General features: G+C 42.7%; 1 protein-coding gene and 1 long non-coding RNA gene across 6 annotated transcripts in view; one reads left to right on the plus strand and one right to left on the minus strand.

The window, feature by feature from the left end:
• The window catches only part of LOC118676207, a 274,115-nt gene extending 270,762 nt beyond the window's left edge, over positions 1–3,353 (minus strand). For both annotated transcript variants that reach the window (XR_004974055.1, XR_004974054.1), the window contains exon 1: positions 3,059–3,353. This is a non-coding gene — a long non-coding RNA (uncharacterized LOC118676207). The remainder of the gene's footprint in view (positions 1–3,058) is intronic.
• TBL1XR1 (TBL1X receptor 1) overlaps positions 2,578–19,169 on the plus strand; it is a 171,063-nt gene continuing 154,471 nt past the window's right edge. Inside the window, exons 1-2 of one of the 4 annotated variants that reach the window (XM_036349723.1) lie at positions 2,666–2,774; positions 3,496–3,565. The gene's annotated coding sequence lies outside the window, so the exon portion shown is untranslated. Of the gene's footprint in view, positions 2,775–3,495; positions 3,566–19,169 lie in introns of all 4 variants that reach the window. The other 3 variants (XM_036349728.1, XM_036349727.1, XM_036349721.1) reach the window with 3 other exon arrangements.

The following is a 19,169-nucleotide window of genomic DNA, read 5'->3' on the forward strand; positions in this document are numbered from 1 at the left end:
ACCTGAAGAAGGGTGGGTTCCCCCTTGTGGAGGGAGAGAAAGGGGTCATTTTGAGGGAGAACAGTGGGAGGTCCTGGTTTGAAGATGACCCTATAAAGAACCATGTAGTTGGAAAGTCCTCTTTCACTGGAAGTGCTCTGGTTTGATAGTACCTGCTGCCTGGAGAAGACCCGTGCATTGTGAAACTTCAAAAACAATCTAGGCTAATAGATTTGTTTCATTGGGTGGATCTGATAATGAGCCCTATTGTACTGAGATAGTTTACCTATTGCGATGAGGATTATGTTTAGTAACCTATGTATGTAATTTATCAACTCTTTAAAAAATTTAAAAACATATTAAGCTCCCTGGCCAGTGTGGCTCAGTCTGGTTGGAGCATCGTCCCATGCCCCTAGGATCTCATGTTCAATTCCTGGTCAGGGCACATACCCAGGTTGTGGGCTTGATCCCCGGTTGGGGTGCATACAGGAGGCAACAGATTGATGTTTCTCTCTCACATTGATGTTTCTCTTTCTTCCTTCCTTTCTCTCTAAAATCAATTTAAATAATGTCCTCAGGTAAGGATTAAAAAAAAAAAATCATAGAAAGCTACAGTATTCTCATCACTTTTGAAATACAGTCTTCCCAGAGGTGCTAGTTCTGCAGTAAATAAGCCTTTAGAAGCTTACCGAAAGGCAAAACTTGCTTTCCTTGTGATGTTTTCCTGTACACGAACTCAGTGTTTTGGAAACCTGCAGTTATCTAAATTCCCATCGGGTGACATTGTTTAATCTAACATGCCCTCTCTCATATATGAAAATAGCTCCAAGGACATCCACTGCCGTGCTTTGAACTCTCCTAAAGGTAGGTGGGAGGGAGTTTCCAACCCCACTCCTTTTCCTCTAGGTTTTCCTGCCCCTCCCCCCCTTTCCCTAAGTTGGTCCAGATAGCCTCCAGAGGCTCCCCCCTCAAGGGCTAATCAGGGGAAAGAGCCTTTGACCTTGGCTATAAAGCACCTGTCTAATCACTGAGCTTATTAGGCCACCCGGAGTCCAGATGCATAAGTTACTGCAAATAAACATTTTTGGGGTGCGTGTGTGTGAAAATTTAGGTCTCTGATACTGAGAGGAAAGATCGATTGCTTTAAAATAACAACTACACCTATTTCAAATATTGTAATGAAAGTATGCAAAAAACCCCCAAACAAATCAAAACACAAACCCTCACATAAAAAGGCTGCAAAAATGTTATTTTACTTTGAAGGCAGTAATAACTGAAAATAACAGGCTTCTTTCAGGCCACATCCTAAAAAGGTAGCTGCTTTTTTATGTCTTAGGCCTGTACAAAGGTCTTCAAAGAGCCCTGACCCCTGCCTTCTGAAGATTTTAGGTTAACACGTTTGTCTTAAAAACTACGAGGTGCCTAATTTTTAAAAACAACCGGCCACACCCCCTTCCTCAACCATATTGTCACATCATCCAAATTACACTTTATGAACAGCCTTGATGTGCTACACGCGTGCAAAAAGTACACAGAGCGGGTAAACTACTTTGCCTTAGAAGTCTATATTTAGTCATCACTTAGTTACATTATTTTACTTTTGTGAAATGAGAACTGATCGACCAAACCTTTCCAACAGACCCACCAGACGATAAATATCACCATATGTTTGATTCACAGTACATTTGGGCATAAACACTTCAATTACAGCTTTGTGTTTAGTATCAGAACCCTTCTCTTGTGTGCGTGTTTTCGCTACAGATCCCGTGCTCTGCATCCCATTCTGGAAACCGCCTGACAGACAGAGCACCTTCCCAGGTACGCTCCCGAGAAGCAGATGTATTTATGCACACAAAGGTGTGCGCGCACCTTTCCACGCACACATGTCCCCGCGCCGCCCGCGCCGCGCTCCCAGCACATGCCCACCGCGTGCGTGCGGCCGCGCACCGGGTCCCGGCACCCACAGGCTGCCCCGAGCCCGCGGGAGCCCCGCCCGCCTCCCCGGCCAAGTGAACCGGCTGCACCGGCTGCGGCGCGAACCTCCCCACCCCCACGGGGGAGGGGGAGGGGGAGGCGGAGGGGCGGCCAGTGCCGGGAGGCGCCTCGGAGCGCCAGCGGGTCTTTCTTTTATTTTTAAAAAGACTGCGCCGCACACACCCGGCCCCAGCGCCGCTGGGGCAGGCGGGAGGGAGAGGAGCGAGGCCGGCAGAGCCCCCCGCACCCCCTCCCGGAGCCGCCGCCGCCGCCTCCCGCTCCGCGGCGCCCCTCCCCCGCCGGCCCCTCCCCCTCGCGCCCGCCCGGCGCAGGCCGCTCGGGTTTGTTTTGCTGCGCGGCCGCCGCCGCCGCCGCCGCCGCCGCCGCGGGCCTCCCGAGCTCATTTTTGCCTGGCTGGTCCCCGCTCCGCGCTCCCCAGTGTGGAGTGTCTGAGCCGTTGGCTGCTCCGAACCGTTTGGCTCTTTCCCTTAGTAACAGCTTTTCCCTTCTGCCTCAATTCCTCTCCCCGCTCGCCCTGCCCCCGCGCGCCGCCTCCCCCCGCCGCCGGCCGCGTGCGCCCCCGCCCCTCCCCCCGCGGCGGGAGCACCTCCGCTCGCCACCTGGGGACCCGCGCCGCGCTCCCCGCCCCCGCCCGCCCGGCGCCCATCCCCCGCGCCCTCCGCTCGCCGGGGTTATAATTGCCTCGCACCCCCCGGAGGGGTTATTTTGGGGTGGTTGGAGGCGGCGGCGGCGAGGAGGGGAATTTCCTTGTGCCTCCATTCCCGGGAGGGGGGAGCGGCGTCGGAGGCCACCGTTTCCAGGTAAGCGCGGGGGGCCGGACCCCGGGGTGGGGGCGGCCGCGGGCCCGGGTGGGGTGGGGGTGGGGGTGGCGCGGGCGGAGGGGGCCGGGGGGCGCGGGGCCGCGGGGCCGCGGGGGAAGGGGCGCCACCAGAGCAGGCATTTTTCAACTTGGCCCTTTGGGCAGCCTGGGGGAGGGGACGGCTTTTCGGGTGTCCCCTCCCCCCCTTTTTCCTCGCAGGCTGCTTTGAAAATGCTCACGTGCCTGCCCAACCCCGACCCTTTCCTGGTCTCGGGGGATCCTTACCCTGATTATGTTGTTGTCCCCGAAAATGTGCACCTCGGCCTGCTCCCCCTCGTCCAGCCTCGGTGCACGGACACCCCCTTTGAGTGTGTATGTGTGGGGGGAGGCTTTCAGGAAAGAATGTGCAGCAAATTGGATCAAGGAGCCATCATGAGGCCGACTCCTTGGGAGCCTATTTTTAGCGGAGGAGCGGGCTCTGTCGGGGGCACGGTGTTGGGTCGGCGCTCCGGCGGCGATGGGAGTCTGCTGCCCCCCTGGGGCGCGTCCGCCGCCCCGGCCCCGGCCCCGGCGCTGAGACCCGGGCCGAGCGCGCGGGGCCGGCGGCGGCGGCGGCGGCTGTTGGGGCCGCGGTCCGGGCGGGGGCGCCGGCGGGGGAGGGGCGCGCGGCCGCCCTGGAGGACGTGCTGATTCGGAACTTGGTGCTTTTTTCTCGTCCGAAGGGGGCCTTTGGAGTCACTTTGAAGTTGGGTTCAGAAGTGTAGCATTGGCAAAGTTATTGCCGGCTTCCTGGTAAGTTTGGGGTGGCGCAGAGGCGCGTTCTTTGGTGACAGTGTGCAGGCCACGTTGTGAGGGTGGTTTCTGGGTAACTTCCTCTTTGCAACCGATGTCCGTTTCTGAGCAGAAACTGACTTTTATTTCAGTGAAATATTAATCTTCAGCGGCAGCTCGAGGGAAGCGGTGCATGTGCCAGCAGGTCCCGTATTTTGGGAAGTTCCTAATTTGCTGAAAACAGGCATCACTTTGCAGTGGCCACCGAGATGAGATTGTAGGCTGTGAACATGGTGTGTTTCTTGTAAAATGTGGGTCGTAGTGGCTCCTTAAAAAGGCTCCTGTTCGGCTGTCTAGTGACCGTCCCTAAAGCAATTTGGTGATCGTCAGTGACCAGGGTTGGAACCTAGTTGAAAACTAGGTTTGCTCAGTGTCTGGAGTTTCCTTCCCACCATGGGCTGGGCAGGCACCAAGGTGAACAGCTTTGGTGCCTCCGTGATTTACAGCGGACTTAGGGAAGTTTACTATTGGTTTTCCTGTTTTCCAGACAAGAACTTTATGTGGATCTAAATAAGCGTGTGAATAAACGACGGCGGGCGAATTGTGGGCTATTTTTAGTCTACATGGTCTGTCCGCCCCTCCCCCCATGTACTGAAATCATGATCTTCCTTCCCTCTTTTTTCCTAAAGACCCTTTTATCCCATTGGGAAATAGAAGACACCTGGTGGTGTTTTCAGCCACTCACCTAAGACAAATTGTAGTAAATATCCTCGCTACACATTGAAGATGCAGCGAGTGACTTTTTGGCTATCCCAGTGTGTGTGGTTCATTTTCATTTTTGTTGAATCAGGCCAGTGCTACATTGGTGTATTTTAGTAATCCTGACTTCCTGGGACTGTATGTTCTCACCGTTTTATTAAGTTGATAGTCTAGGGAAATGGAGCAGCTCTGTCTCCATGAAGACGGTGTGTATGTTGGGTTGTATCATGGGAGTTCATGGCAAGCAAGCTTCGGAAATTATCAGTGAGGGTTCTAGCAATAGTGAGCATTTATCTACCTGTGGAGGAGGGGCGGCAGATAGAAAATGTGGCTGAGAGTGGTTAGGTGGGGGATGCGTTGTATATACTTCTCCCTCTTAAATTGAGGTTTTCTTGCTTGTTTTGAATATAATATTTTCCAGTTCTTTTTATCATGCATTGTCTGATGCATGTAATCACAACCATTAAATCCATAAATAACTACTGTTTTTGCTATTTGAGTAGTTAGAATCAAACCCATAGGGGAAAGCACTAAACTGTACTGGGGTGAAAACAATGTTTACATGGAAAAAGTTTTTCTTACTATGAAGGAACTTAATTAAGGGACTCGTTCCTGGCTTAAAAATTGTTGCTTAGCTCACCATTAGTTAATGGAGGGACGTTTGGTTATTCAAGTGATGGAGACACATTGTAATTGAAGTGGCCCTTGGTGGAGGTTGTATTTTTGCATTGGGTGCTTCAAGGAAGTGTTCAGCATTTTAAATAAACTTTTTACGTGTGCCCAGAAATCTTTCTGTTGCTTGTGCTCTCAACATCTAATTAAGGTTTATCATGATTACCATGATGCTTGCTTACCAGGAGAACAAGAAATAACTGCTTCCTGTGTGCTGGGAGCCTTCAAGCTAATGTGCAGGAAGGGTAGACCCTTCATATAAACGTAGGGAGCTACTAATGAAAAAAGATGTGAACTAATGGACTTTTTGAACAGCAACCTGTTGAATAAAGACATGTTTGTATGTTGCAATGAAATATAAGCACAATCTTGTCAAATGAGTAGCTGACAAAGGAATCCTCCCACAATTTACTACAGCATTATTTCTGACTGGACACATTTTGATGAAGTTCATAGAAATAATTTGTTGGGTTTGTTCAGTTTCTGTATTTATATAAAAAGAATTGAGTGGAATGAGGATGGTGGTAAGTCAGGGGAGAGAGATGGCTAAATATTGACATGTCTGGGACTTTGTATTTTTCTAATACAAGTGAATTTGACTCTTTTCACAAATAACATTTACAGTATGAAATGCAAAAAAAAAAAAAGAGCAGCTAACATGGAGACATTTATGCACTCCCATAAAACAGGAGAGGTAGGCCCTCAGGGCTATGTAATAAAGAATTAGTAAGAGTATGGTCCAGCTTGGAGACCACCATGGTGGTATCTCCTGCTCTATCACCAACAAAGACTTGAATTTAAAAAAAATTAAAAAAATAGAGTAAAAAAAGCCGTGTGAGAGCTGTTGCTGGAGAAGTTTCCTATTCACCACCTCTGGGACTGGGCTAGTAAGAATACAATGAATTGCCCTGTTAAGAAGAGCCAGAGGAAAGGGACTCTGCTGGGGCTGTGCTCTAGGAAAGGTGAGAGCAATGCTTTCTGTGCCATCTATACCTCAGGCTAATCTTGGGATGGGTCGTATTGGGCTTCTTTTGTGGACTATGAAATAGAAGTGCAGAGAAGTTAATTCACTTGTCCAAGGCCTCAAAATGATCAAATGATGCACTACAGTCCACCTTATCCATCACGTTCTTTCTAGATGGCTGTGGCTGCACCAAGTCTTTCCAGCTGTCTTGTCTTTCTCTAGATATCCTTGCAAAAACTAGTGTTTCTAATCAGGTTTATATTTCTTTAGTTGTGTGTCTCTACTGACAGGGTCAGGTGATTGCAGGGATAAATGAAATTCATGGGATTCAAACATCATTGTGTTTAAATCTCCAGAACTGTTTAGTAAGATACAATCTTGTCAACTGCTGTATATTCTATCTTAAGGTTGACTGTGGTGAAGGGCCTCTCCAAGTACTACTGCCTGCAGACCTGCAGAAATAAGAAAATGTGGTTCCATGCCTATAATTAAGAAGGAAAAGCAAATAAAAGTACCCTCAGAGTACATATTCCTTGAATAAGAAACATCCGTATTTTGTGTAATATAGTGATTCCATCAGAGGTCCTGAAGGCCAACTGCCTGGGTTCAAACCCTGGCACTCTCCCATACTACATGTGACTGCGGGGGAGTAACTCCTGCTGTACTCAGTTTCCTCCTCATGGGGACAGTCGACTTTGTAGAGTTCAGAGGATTGAGAGAAGTGTATGTGTAAGGTGCTGAGAACAGTACTTGACATACAGCAAGCATCATGGAAATGTAAGGTGTTTGGGTTGATGGCGATGGGTTTGGATTTGAAGTTTGCTTCTTTGTATTACATTTTATTTGCTTGTTACTTGTTTTCAGTGGAAGCATAATGTCATAGAAAGCATTTGGCAGCTTTATTTCCTGAGTTCCTTGTCAAAGTATTTGAAATAAGTTTGGCTTAATTTATTTACTATAAGTTGTGATTAAGGCCTACCTTGAAGAATTTGATTGGATTTTAATAATATCAAATTATGTGGTTGGTGTAGGGACAGTGGTGCATCTTTTGCATGCCTTTGTTGCTGTTCTGTCACTTGGGCTTGGACTTTTTAAATCCACTTGTACCATTTTAAATATTTTCCAATTTTAAAATTTTTGTTTGTTTTTCAGTGCCGTATTCGGTAGTACCGAGGATCTGCTTTTTTGATTGGAGTGATTACTTCAAGTGGGTTATTGTTTCTCCAGCCTTGACCTTTCCATCTCTGTTCTTGTTCCATATTTCAGCTGCTGTCAAGACAGTTCTCCTTGGAAGTTCTGTTCCTCTGAAATATCTGTGAGCCTTGTCTTATTTTCACTTCCCATTTTTTACTATTCTTAATTCAGCAATAATGCTAACTACTGTTGGAGTTCTATGAGTCAGGACTACCCAGATGCTTTGACAGGTACTTGTGACAATCTGAGTGGGTGATACCCTGGTTTTTAAGCGGAGAAACCAAGGCTCAGGGGATAAGTGACACTAGGCCCAGCATGTCTGTGGTATAGCTAGTGTTCTTACTAGCAGTCTACTGTCTTCTCAGTGAGTGAATGAAAAAAATGAATGAGTGAATGGTTTTCGGTCTGGGTTATGGCATTAATTTTCTAGTAGGTTGCTTTGAGTAGCCTTTCTTCTTCATCCTATCTTCTGTAACTACTGACAGTGTAATTTATTTAAAATACTGACTTCATCATGTCACTTCCCCTGCTGGAGAACCCATAATGGCTTCCCTTTGCCAACTGGATTGCGTTCATATGCTTCAGTCTGGCTTTTAAGGCTCCATTCTACCTATTCAGCTTAATTTCCCACTCCTTTCCAACTGGGATTCTTGCCTGCCTATCAAATACTGCAGTTTTCCATACTCATTACTCTGCTGCTTTTGTGCATGCTGTTCCTTCCATTTGTCCTCTGGATGGCCTGATTTCAGTCCCACTTCTTCGATGAAGATTTTTCTGGCCATTCTGACTCAGGATATTTCTTCTCTGAGATTCCATTGATTTATTGACTATCACAAACTTCATAATTATTCATTGTTTTATGAGTATGTATCATATTAGCCAGCTATACATCATATTTCTTGGACTTTTCCCTTTTATAGTATTTCTTTTATAGTATTTCAAAAAATGTTTTTATTGATTATTTTAGAGAGAGAGGAAGGGAGAGGGAGAGAGGAACATTGATCAGCTGCCTCCTGCACGCCCCCTACTGGGGATCGAGCTGGCAACCCCAGGTATGTGCCCTCACCAGGAATGAACCTGCAACCTCTTGGTGCATGGGACAATGTTCAACCAACTGAGCCACATTGGCCAGGGTGTTAGCAGAATTCTTGACTTTCTCTCATAGCATCTTCATGTTAAATGGATTGTTTCTACAAGGGCCAATGCTAAGATACAATGGCAGTCCTGTAGATATGGCAGAAACTTCTTTTTGAATTAGGCCTTCAAGGTTTAGGTGTACAATAGTCAACATTTAATTGTTAATTTTGAATTAAAAGAAAACACCTAGTGAAAACTTAGAGTGAAATGAAAATGAATAATTTTGTCTTAGTTCAAGAATGGTAGCCACATTGGTGAAAAGCCTGCTCTAGTTGGGAATCATGTCACACTCAGTTGGTTTATCTGGTTATCTTTATGCCTGTTTTAACTTAAGATTTTGGACTTTATGTATTTATTTTTAATCTCTCAGGCTTTTTTGCTTATTATTTTCTTGGTGGTGTGCCTAAATAAGATTTTATTTTTAGCTTTCAGTATGTGTGATAGCATTCTGACCACATTGGAGTCCCATTTGAGCCATTGCTATGAATGTTTTAACATTTAGCATAGGATGTATCTATTATATTGTGTAAGTGAGTTTAATTTACCAGAAGAATGTCATTGTGACCATCTCCCTTCAGTTGGATTTTATGATAAGGTTGTGCCGTATTACTGGTAGTTACAGACAAAACTGGGTAATTTATTTGAAACACAGCTAATTTGTTTATATCCTTCTGAAATTTTTAATGCTTAGAGTTCTAAAATCTAAGTTTTTTAAAGCATGGTTTTTTATTTGCATCAAACAAAATGAGTTGGATATTACCCTGCTTTCTGAGGGATTAGATTCCTAACTCAGAATTGATATAATCAAACCATAAGGGTCATCCTGAAAGATCAACAATTAAGTTCCAGTAAACATAGAAAGAGTATTCAGATTAAGGAAAAGATTTGTGTGAAATGAATAGTTTGAAGAATGAATGAGGAAGAATAGGTATTGAATGTTTAAGCTGGAGGCTTGCCACCTGTTTTCCTCTGTAGCTGTGAAAGTTTCTTTCAGGAGGTAGAATAAAAAAAAAACACAAAAAACAAAAAAAACAGAAGAGAAACATGAGGAGCCCAGGCCGAAGATGGTCATTCCAGTATCTTAATAGAATAATTCTTATGAAATGGTACTCTGTATTCTCAAACTGTTTTTTAAAGATAAAGATGTTTAACTTTTTTAATTACCTTAAAACAAAAACAGTGAAGAATTTTTACTATTTAGGAACTAGATTTCAGTCTACTTCTTGATATCTTTATTTTGCCTTAGAACAAAGGTGGTACCAGAACTTTTTTTTTCCTACTTTTTTTTTTTTTTGCATTGAGTCCTTTTTAACACTGAATGATAAGACATTATAATGAAATAATCAGTGACTGTTTTTATTCTTACTGCTTATCTACTTGCATGATAGAAAGCATTTTAAATTTTAACTTGGGTTCACTATTAAGCAAATGAATTTTTATCAGTTTTTGTTAAAACTGTGGGTTTTAGTTTTGTGGGTAAGTGATTTAGCGTCTAGTAATTAAGAGGATCACATGAACTAGTAACTAAAGTTTGCTCATTGAACCAATTTCTGTATTAAAATTCTCAAATTCTGTCACTTAATTTTATGTGATTTTTAAAAGGAAGATCTGCATGGAAATTTGCTTAATTTATGGTTTTAAAGACTAAAAAAATCTACAGCCTTGTGTAGAATAATAGTCAGAAAGTACTTGATATTAGCATGAGCAGACACCTTGCTAGAGAAGTTACAGTGATAGCCTATTTTGGTGGTTACCTTCAGCTGCTAATAAAACAAAACTTATGGGTTAGAGAGTGGTGTTTTATGCTTTCTCCTTCATTTGAACAGGCTAATTGTGTACTAATTTTGTTCCATATCTATTTTGATGCTATCAGATGCCATTAACTCAGAGTGTAAGGCAATACTTTGGGTTTTTGAAATAAGGTAATAGGAATAATGAATGATTTTCCATAACATCTTATTTTCTGTATTTCTACATAATTATCCCCTTATGGTATAAAATTTATCGTACGTGTGTAAATTTTTAGATGTTGTTTGTAGCTGTGGCAATGTTCTTTGGCACCTGTTTATATAAAAATGTAATATGCTATATACTTAAAAATTTTTTCCTCCACTAAAGTGATGTATTTTATCTAAGTCACCTTTCTCTGGTTTTCTTAGTAAGCAATGTACATTTGTGAGATCATATACAGGTTAGGAGTGCAGTCTGTTACTGTGCCAGGGAAATAGTTTTTCTATTTAGTTTTTCTATTCTTGTGCAAAAACTAACAGACCCTCCCAGAATTATTTTTTGTCTTTGGACTTTCTTATGTCCTGCCAGCAGAGGTCACCAGTTTTATTACCTGGTGAGAGATGTTTTGTGTCAAGTGAATTGGTCTTTTACAGGTTTGTTTCAATTTGATGTTTATGACTTTCTTGTTAGGTTTTTTTTTATAGAGTCTTCTCAAAGATACCTTTAAATGAAAAAAACAAGGAGGCAAGAGATCATGTGTAGTCGGTTGCCATTTTAGCTTAGAAAGGGGGAGAGGAGTGGAAAGGACACACACATGATAGTGGGGTGTGTTATGATGCGTACGCATGCTTGCCTTACGTGTTTAAGATGTCTCCAGAAAGATGCACAAGTGACTTCTAAGAGTGGTTTTGGGGGCGGGGTTGGGGTGGGGAGATCAGGAGGTAAGATGTGGGAGAAGCTTATTTTTATGCATAATCTTTTGAACTGTTTGAATTTTGTGTTTTACCATTTCAAAAAAGAATGAATGTGAAAAATCAAAGCTTCCAATTAAGAATTCTTAATCTTTTCTATTCCTTTCACTCTGGATAGTCAAAAGAAGAGAAACTATGTTAATTTCTCTCATGCTTTTTAGTCAATTTTTAAAAGAGCTGGAACTGTGTATATTCTTGCATGCAGTTATTTTTATTTCTAAAATTTGTTGGCAGAATTAGAGCCAGTATGATGATAAGTTTTGGTTTTGTTTCATGATTGAGTCATCAGACCAGTAAAAGTATTTAGTGATAGTGACTGGTGATTTTTGAATCCTATCCAAGGTTGATCATTAGAAATTAATTCATTGCAAACTTGAAAAGATTTTGGTTGTGTAGAAGTAATGTGGTGCCTGATTTCAAAGTGTTGTTTTGCCAAAGATTTGGAAATTAGGTGGAAATTGGAGTGCTCATAGTTTAGCAGTTGATTTTAGTAATTATGATAATCCTTAATAAAATGGGATTTGTGGAACCATATATTCTGACATTGCATGGATCCTAACATGATTATGTATTATTGACTCCAAGGAGACATAACATTAGACTTTGATTTCATTTTTTGGTTGCAGTGGGTGTCACTTGTAATTGTACATTGGCTGTTTAGTTTACCCAAAGGGTTGCCTTCTAGTTGTGCTTATTACTTTTTAACTTAAGCTGGAACAACCTCAGAGAAAGGTAGCACCTGTTTTTGTGTGCATTTAATTCTGCTGCTCTGACCTGACACTTGTGTTTCCTGAGAGCAGTGCCTCTTTTTAGAGCTGAGAGGATGAGGTAGGGTCTGTGCCTGATCTTTGGCAGTAGCCCTGACTGTAGGGTGTTAATGTGGTAAAGAGCTCACCTCTGAAGCAGGCATACCTTATTTGAATCCTGTCACCCCTATTTATTAATTTGTTATATGGCTCTGGGAAATTATATAACCACTAGCGGCCCAGTGCACGAAATTCATACACGGGGAGCGGGGGAGGGGGGAGGGGTGTCCCTCAGCCTGGCCTGCACCCTCTCCAGTCTGGGACCCCTCGGGGGATGTCCAGCTGCTGGTTTAGGATATCCCTCTTGCAATCCAGGACTGGCAATTGGACATCCCTCTCGCAATCCAGGACCGCTGGCTCCTAACTGCTCACCTGCCTGCCTGCCTGATCGCCCCTAACCACTCAGCATGCTGGCCTGCTCACCCCCAACTGCCCCCCCTTGCTGGCCTGATCGCCCCCAACTGCCCCCCCACCAGGCTGCGCGCCCCAACTGCTGCCCCTGCTGGCCTGATCACCCCCAACTGCCCTCCCATCCTGGCCTGATCCCCCCCTAACAGCCTCTGCCTCGGCCCCACCACCATGGCTTTGTCCGGAAGAACGTCTGGAAGGTCTCATGGTCTAATTAGCATATTACCCTTTTATTAGTATAGATTCCAATTGGTTTCCACTCTGAAAAATGGGAGTAAAAAGTAATTAGTACTTTTCTTCATAAAGCATTTGTGGGGATTGAAATGTGGATGCATGTAAAGCAAATTATTGTAGGGCCTGGCACAAAGGAAGCAATAAATGCTAGCTACTGCTTGGTACTTTGTTAGCTGCAGGAGGAACAGCTGTAGAGACAGGCAGAAAAGTGACACCCCTCCTGTAAACCTGTCATGGCTGCTTGTGGCAACTGCAGAGAATGGGATGGTTAGAATTCCCAAGTTAGAGGGCTAAGACGCCACATTTGGTGACTGAGCTTTTATTGCTCACTCTGAAATGATACTATGTACTGTGGAGCTTTGTTACTCTGATACATATGCTGTCTTACAGTAATATTTTATGTTGAATTTGGTCATATCTTGGTATGTTTCAAGGAAAAAAGGTTGCTTCCTTTCTTAAAAAATAGTCTTCTTGCTTTCGGGAACGGAATCTTGGCTCCTTTATCCAGTCTTTGGGAGATCAGACACTACTCTGCTCTCAGTGGGTACTGCTTATGGACAGATCAGTCATTTTAAATAGGCATGTTACACACTATGCAAACTTTGACTTGGACTCTCACTAAGAAATACTATGACATAACACAGGATGTGTCTATGTGCAAAAATACTGAAAGTTTTCAGAATGATATTTGCTTTAATACGGGGTACACATTTTTAGTACTCTTATTTTTTGTTTAAAAACATGCAGGGTGATTCGATTATACAACATTAGAAAAGGGATTCATCCTTTTTTACAAATTCATTGACCCTTGGACTCATTCTGTTCGTATTGTAAGAATTGTGAGGGTCTGCTTGATAACCCAGCATCCTGCTGTACAGCTTTTGGAGTCTGCAGAGACAATGAATATGCTCAAAACCTAAGTTAAAAGAAACAGAGACTTTGACCAGTTTAATTTGACTTGTCCACGTGTTCACTGATACTCATATAGTCTTTCTTGTTTATTTCCTTTTGGATCCCTCCCACCCCATTAGAACCCTGGCCTTTACCTGATACTGATAATGTCATTTTTGCCGGACTTTTAATCCTGATTTGGTGCTCTCCCTTTGATCTTGGCCTTCCCGAAGGGCTCAGAGCATTCACACTCCATGCCTTTTGTCTCTCTAAACCAGCCATTACTGTACCCGGTACACGTGGTTCTGTGGCCCAGGTTGACTCTTAATTCTGACTTCTGATCTACTACTACCCACATTCTAGCATGCGAACATCCTGTACTTCCTGTATTTTTACTGTTGAGTGTAGGTTGGCAGTGGCATGAGATTTTCATTTAATGATAAGTGGTAATGAGACAGAGTTAGAAGATAGAGGAGGGTCAGAGTTGGAAGAAATAGGGGTAGGTAGGTCATGGTAACATTGTCAGGGTGAGCTGGGACAACATCTGCTCCTGGTTACTGGTGAAAATATCTAGGACAATTTGAGATATTGGGTGTTTGGAGTGGAGGTGTGGGGATAAGAAGTCTTGGTATTATTATTTGGAAGATGACTTTTTCCCCCCATTTTTGTTTTTGTTTTTTTTGTTAATCCTCACCCAAGGATATTTTTCCATTGATTTTTAGGTAGAATGGAAAAGGGAAAGACAGAGAGAAACATCAATGTGAGAGAAACACATCAATTAGTTGCCTCCTGCACAAGCCCCTACAAGGGCACGGGCCAGGGAGGATCCTGCAACTGAGGTACTTGGCCTTGACCGGAATCGAACCTGGGACCCTTTGGTCCACAGGCTGACGCTCTATCCACTGAAGAAAACCAGCTAGTGCTCCTCCATTTTTATTGAGGATTTTTTTTGTCAGAGAGAGATAGTTGTCAGAAGGGAGATAGTTGAGCTGTTTTCTGGAAACCAGAATTTGCTATAAGGGAAGATAAGATTTTCAGTTTTAGAGCTTTGAACGAAAATCATTGCCACAGCATTTTAGTGATATTTTAAGAACTATTTATAAATAAAAATTTTACAATTCAGGTAAAAAATTACCAAGCATAGTATATTTAAAACATTAACATTTTAATTTTTCTCTGAATGTTGTTAAAACAGGCAAGGCCCTATTAAATAGGGACATGAACAGAGAATTTACAGTATATTAGAAGCTTTTGTGCTTTTTCACTCTGTTTATATGTTTGCTGGAGTGGACTTTTAAGTAGATAACTTAATCTTTTGTATCCCTGGGCTCTCTGCTGCTTGCATGTGGGCATGTTTTCTAATTTGTTGTTTCTCTACTTGGTTTGTTCCATTTTATTGGGTCATATACTCTCATGAATAGCTGGCTGCCTTGTTTCCATCTAGTCTCATTTGCCTTGCTTGCATTTTCTTCCAGATGACTCATGCTAATAGATAACATTGGTTGGTTGGTTCCTTTGGTCTGACAAATCAACGTATAAGTGACTCCTACAAGTGAGAACTGGTAGTAACAGGAAAAGTGGCTTTTTTGGTGTGTGTGTGCATAACAGCATACTGATTTTTTGATAATTACTATGATAAATGCTCATGGTATAATTTACATGAATGCATATATGGCTTTATAGAGTCCTTAGGGAAAACACTTATACATACTATTTTATCTGGCATTATATAAGGTGCTCAATAAATGTTAGTTTTTTCCCTTTAGTCTTCTTCTATGGGTTTTCCATCGTACTCAGTACAAAATTCAAATGCCTTTCCTTAACTCCCACCATGTGATCCTGCCCTTGGACACTTCACAAACCTTGTCATATTTCACAGCACCCTCTCCCTTGTTCCAGCCATACCAGCTCCACCCCTACTGAACAAGCTTATACCTGTCTCCGTACCTTAATTGCTTTGCTCTGTGCTTCAGGTTTGGCCCTGAAATTGTCATATGGCTAATTCCTTTATGTCACTCAGATTTCACTTCCAATACTACCATCTCAGGTCACATCGAGAGGTCATAAGCTGCCCACTTCGTAGCCATTTTTGTTCCATAGCCATTTTTAGTCACAAGACCCTCTTATTTTCCTCATAGCACTAGAACATTTACACACACACAAACACACACACACACACACACACATATATAAATTCCTGTGTTCTGTAAGGATGAACCAGTAGTTTAAGGCTATCAGCTTGTCATGAAAACATTTCTGAGAGAATGAGTCACTTAAATATATACATATACTAGAAGCCTGATGCATGAAATTCATGCAAGGGGCTCGGCTTCGCAGACCCTTGCAGCCTCGACCGGCCCTCGCAGCCCTGGCTTCGTCCGGAAAGTTGTTCTGCTGTTTGGTCTAATTAGCATATTAGCTCTTTATTATGTATGTATTTATTTTGTATGTATACATAGTTTTTACTCACCTCTATAGTTTAAGCTCCATGAGAACAGGTATGGGCTCTGTCATGTCACTCTAGGATCTAAAGCCAGGACCTGGTACATGTTCAGTAAGTATTTTAGAGAATTGTTCTCAGGAAGGTTTTCATGACCAGCTGATAGCCTTAAACTGTTCATCCTTACAATAGAACACTGGAAATAATTCATTAAAAGATCAGCTTTTAGAGGAGGGTTGGAAGAGGCTTTATTACACATTGGTATGTACATTTGGAGGCCTAGGGAACATATGGGTGTACCTCTCACTTTTCTTGGAGGAATGTACTTAGAGATGGTATTAGAATCAGTCTGAAGAAAATAAATGGATGATTGATGAAATTTGAAAATGTGCTTGTGTTCATCATAACTGCTAGATTTAAGAGGTTAAAGCTTAATTTTTCTTAAGTTAAAGATACATATTTCATTTAAGTAATATGCTGAGGGCTAGATACTCCATTTATGTTTTACATAGGTTCTGGAAGTTTTGTAATTTGCCTTTACTTACATTTACTTGTGATATTGTCTTTTCTTACATATTTTTATTGATGAGGGAGAGGGAGAGAGATACAGAAACATCAGTAATGGGAGAGAATCATTCATCAGCTGCCTACTGCATCCCCTACTGGAGATCAAGCCTGCAACCCAGGCATATGCCCTTGACCAGAATTGAACCTGGGACCCTTCAGTCTGCAGGCAGGTGCTCTATCCACTGAGCCAAACCTGCTAGGGCAACTTGTCATATTGTCTTGATTAATCATGGTCAACTTCTCAAAGTTGTATATGAGTCAGAATTCTTAGTTGTGTGATAGAAACTCAAAGTTAGCTTAACCCGAAAAGGAGATTTATTGGCATATGGAATCCAAAATGGATTGAATAACTCAGCTATAGGAAGGGCATTGAGTCAGCCAGGCTTTAGGACAACTAGAATCAGACCCATTTGATGCTACCAGGAATTTCTGTTTAACAATTTTGTGTGTGTGTGTGTGTGTGTGTGTGTGTGTGTGTAGGTTAGCTTCATTCTCTCATAGTAGATTGGCATTCTTTACATGGAGGAAAACGTGACTTGCCAGGGCCAGAGTTTCTATTGTTTTTACGTGCTGTAGAGTAAGGAGTACCTCTTTCTGTATTTTGTTTGGAAAGCTCTTGAAGCACTGATCAATTTGGTTTGGGAGAGTTTTCCATGGCCAGAGGCCACATATAAACTACTAGAGGTCCGGTGCATGGATTTGTGCACCAGTGGGGTCCCTCGGCCTGGCCTGTGGGGATCAGGCTGAAACCAGCTCTCTGACATCCCCTGAGGGGTCCCGGATTGCGAGAGGGCGCAGGCCAGGCTGAGGGACCCGACCAGTGCACAATCGGGCCCCAGGCGGGACCATGGGAGGGCTCCAGGGTGTGTCCGGCCCATCTTGCCCAGTCCCGATCGGCCAGACCCCAGCAGCAAGCTAACCTACTGGTTGGAGCGTCTGCCCCCCTGGTGGTCAGTGTGCGTCATAGCGAACAGTTGGACACTTAGCATATTAGGCTTTTATCATATAGGACTAGAGGCCCGGTGCACGAATTTGTTGGCTGGCCCTGTGCCTGATTGGAGTGGGGGGGCTGATTGGGGGCGGGGTTGGCCAGGGGAAGGGTCCACGGGCCGGCCCTATGCCCTGGTTGAACTCCCGGTTGAACTCCCAGTCGAACTCTTGGTCAAGGGGACAATTTGCATATTAGCCTTTTATTATATAGGATGGTGGGACTGGGAGGGGAGCAGTGCAAATGACAGTTGAGTAAATAAGGAAACTGCTGGGCAGACAATCTCTCCCCCTCCCCCTACTCCTCATCCCTCACCCCAAAATGTGAGTTCATTTATTTATAGTTGGGAAAGTTGTGCCTTTCATCCATGAGAATAGTTAGCGTAAAATTCTCCTTTAACTAGAATTGGCACCTTTTTTTTCCCTCTGTGGTTCCCAACCTTTTAAAATACAGATTCATTTTTAAAATGAAAAATTGAGGTTCCTTATGTGATAGTAATTTTATGTACCCTGTCTCTTGCTAAATCGGGTATTCAAATGAATTTGATTTCTAAAAATGAGTTATGTAGTAAAAATATTGATGTTATTTATTTTTGTTTTTAACATTACTTCTAATTTAACAGATAGTGGAAGCCAATATTTGAGGCAGCTGTTAGAAAATTATCAACAGGTTAATTATACATATATAGGGGATATTTTAATCTCTGAGGAAGATAACCACTTTCATCCTAATCAGACAGTTACGGTAAATATTTTTTTAGCATGTAACAAAATTAATAAGTTACATATTCCTAAGAGTGGTTATATGAAGCAATATTTTATTAGCTCACTAAAATAAGAAAATACTCATGTACGAAAAAGCCTTTTGTGACTCAACTTATTAATTTTTCTGGACTTCATTTGCTTAATCTTTAAAACTTTGAACTGGGCTTCTGATATCTCTTCTGGATTGAATGCTCTTTGACCCTATGATTGCACAGTAATTTAAATATTAAGCCAGTATTCAGCCAAATTAAGTGGAAAATGTACAGTACTGATCTCATCAGGTTAATCATTACCTGAACTGATTTTCCTAAAAAATAAAACATTTTCATTTCTCTGACACCTCAATTTTGAACAGATTAGCTATACAAAAAATATTCTTTAGGTATCTTAAGAAACTTCTGTTGTTTTATCCATTAACCTCTGAGTTCAGTGCATTTGTTATATCCATTTCATTATAGAGAAGATTAAAATAACATCAAATACGTTTTTGAGATGATTGTTTCCTTTAATACCTTTATTTTTTAAAGAATAGTTTATTGATTTTTAGAGAGGAAGGGAGAAGAGAGAAACATGATGTGAGAGGGCAACATCGATTGACTGCCTCCTGCAAACTGCCCACTGGGGATCAAGCCTCCAACCCGGGCATGTGTCCTGACCGGGAATCGAACCAGCAACATTTCAGTGCATGGGAGGATGCACAACCAATTGAGCCACACTGGCCAGGCCTAATGCCTTTATTTTAATTGTATGATAGCTGAATGTCAAAGCCAATAATTTTTTGGCACTTTAGATTTTTTTTTTTTAAATATATTTTATTGATTTTTTACAGAGAGGAAGGGAGAGGGATAGAGAGTTAGAAACATCGATGAGAGAGAAACATCAATCAGCTGCCTCCTGCACACTCCCTACTGGGTATGTGCCCGCAACCAAGGTACATGCCCTTGACCGGAATCGAACCTGGGACCCTTGAGTCCACAGGCCGATGCTCTACCCACTGAGCCAAACCGGTTAGGGCTGGCACTTTAGTTTTTATTTTAGTTTTGATTTTGCTCTGTGTTCTACACTTTTGAAATTGTACCAAGTCTATATCTCTTAAGTA

Source organism: Myotis myotis, unplaced genomic scaffold, assembly GCF_014108235.1.
Source record: "Myotis myotis isolate mMyoMyo1 unplaced genomic scaffold, mMyoMyo1.p scaffold_m19_p_2, whole genome shotgun sequence".
NCBI classification, from domain to species: Eukaryota; Metazoa; Chordata; class Mammalia; order Chiroptera; family Vespertilionidae; genus Myotis; species Myotis myotis.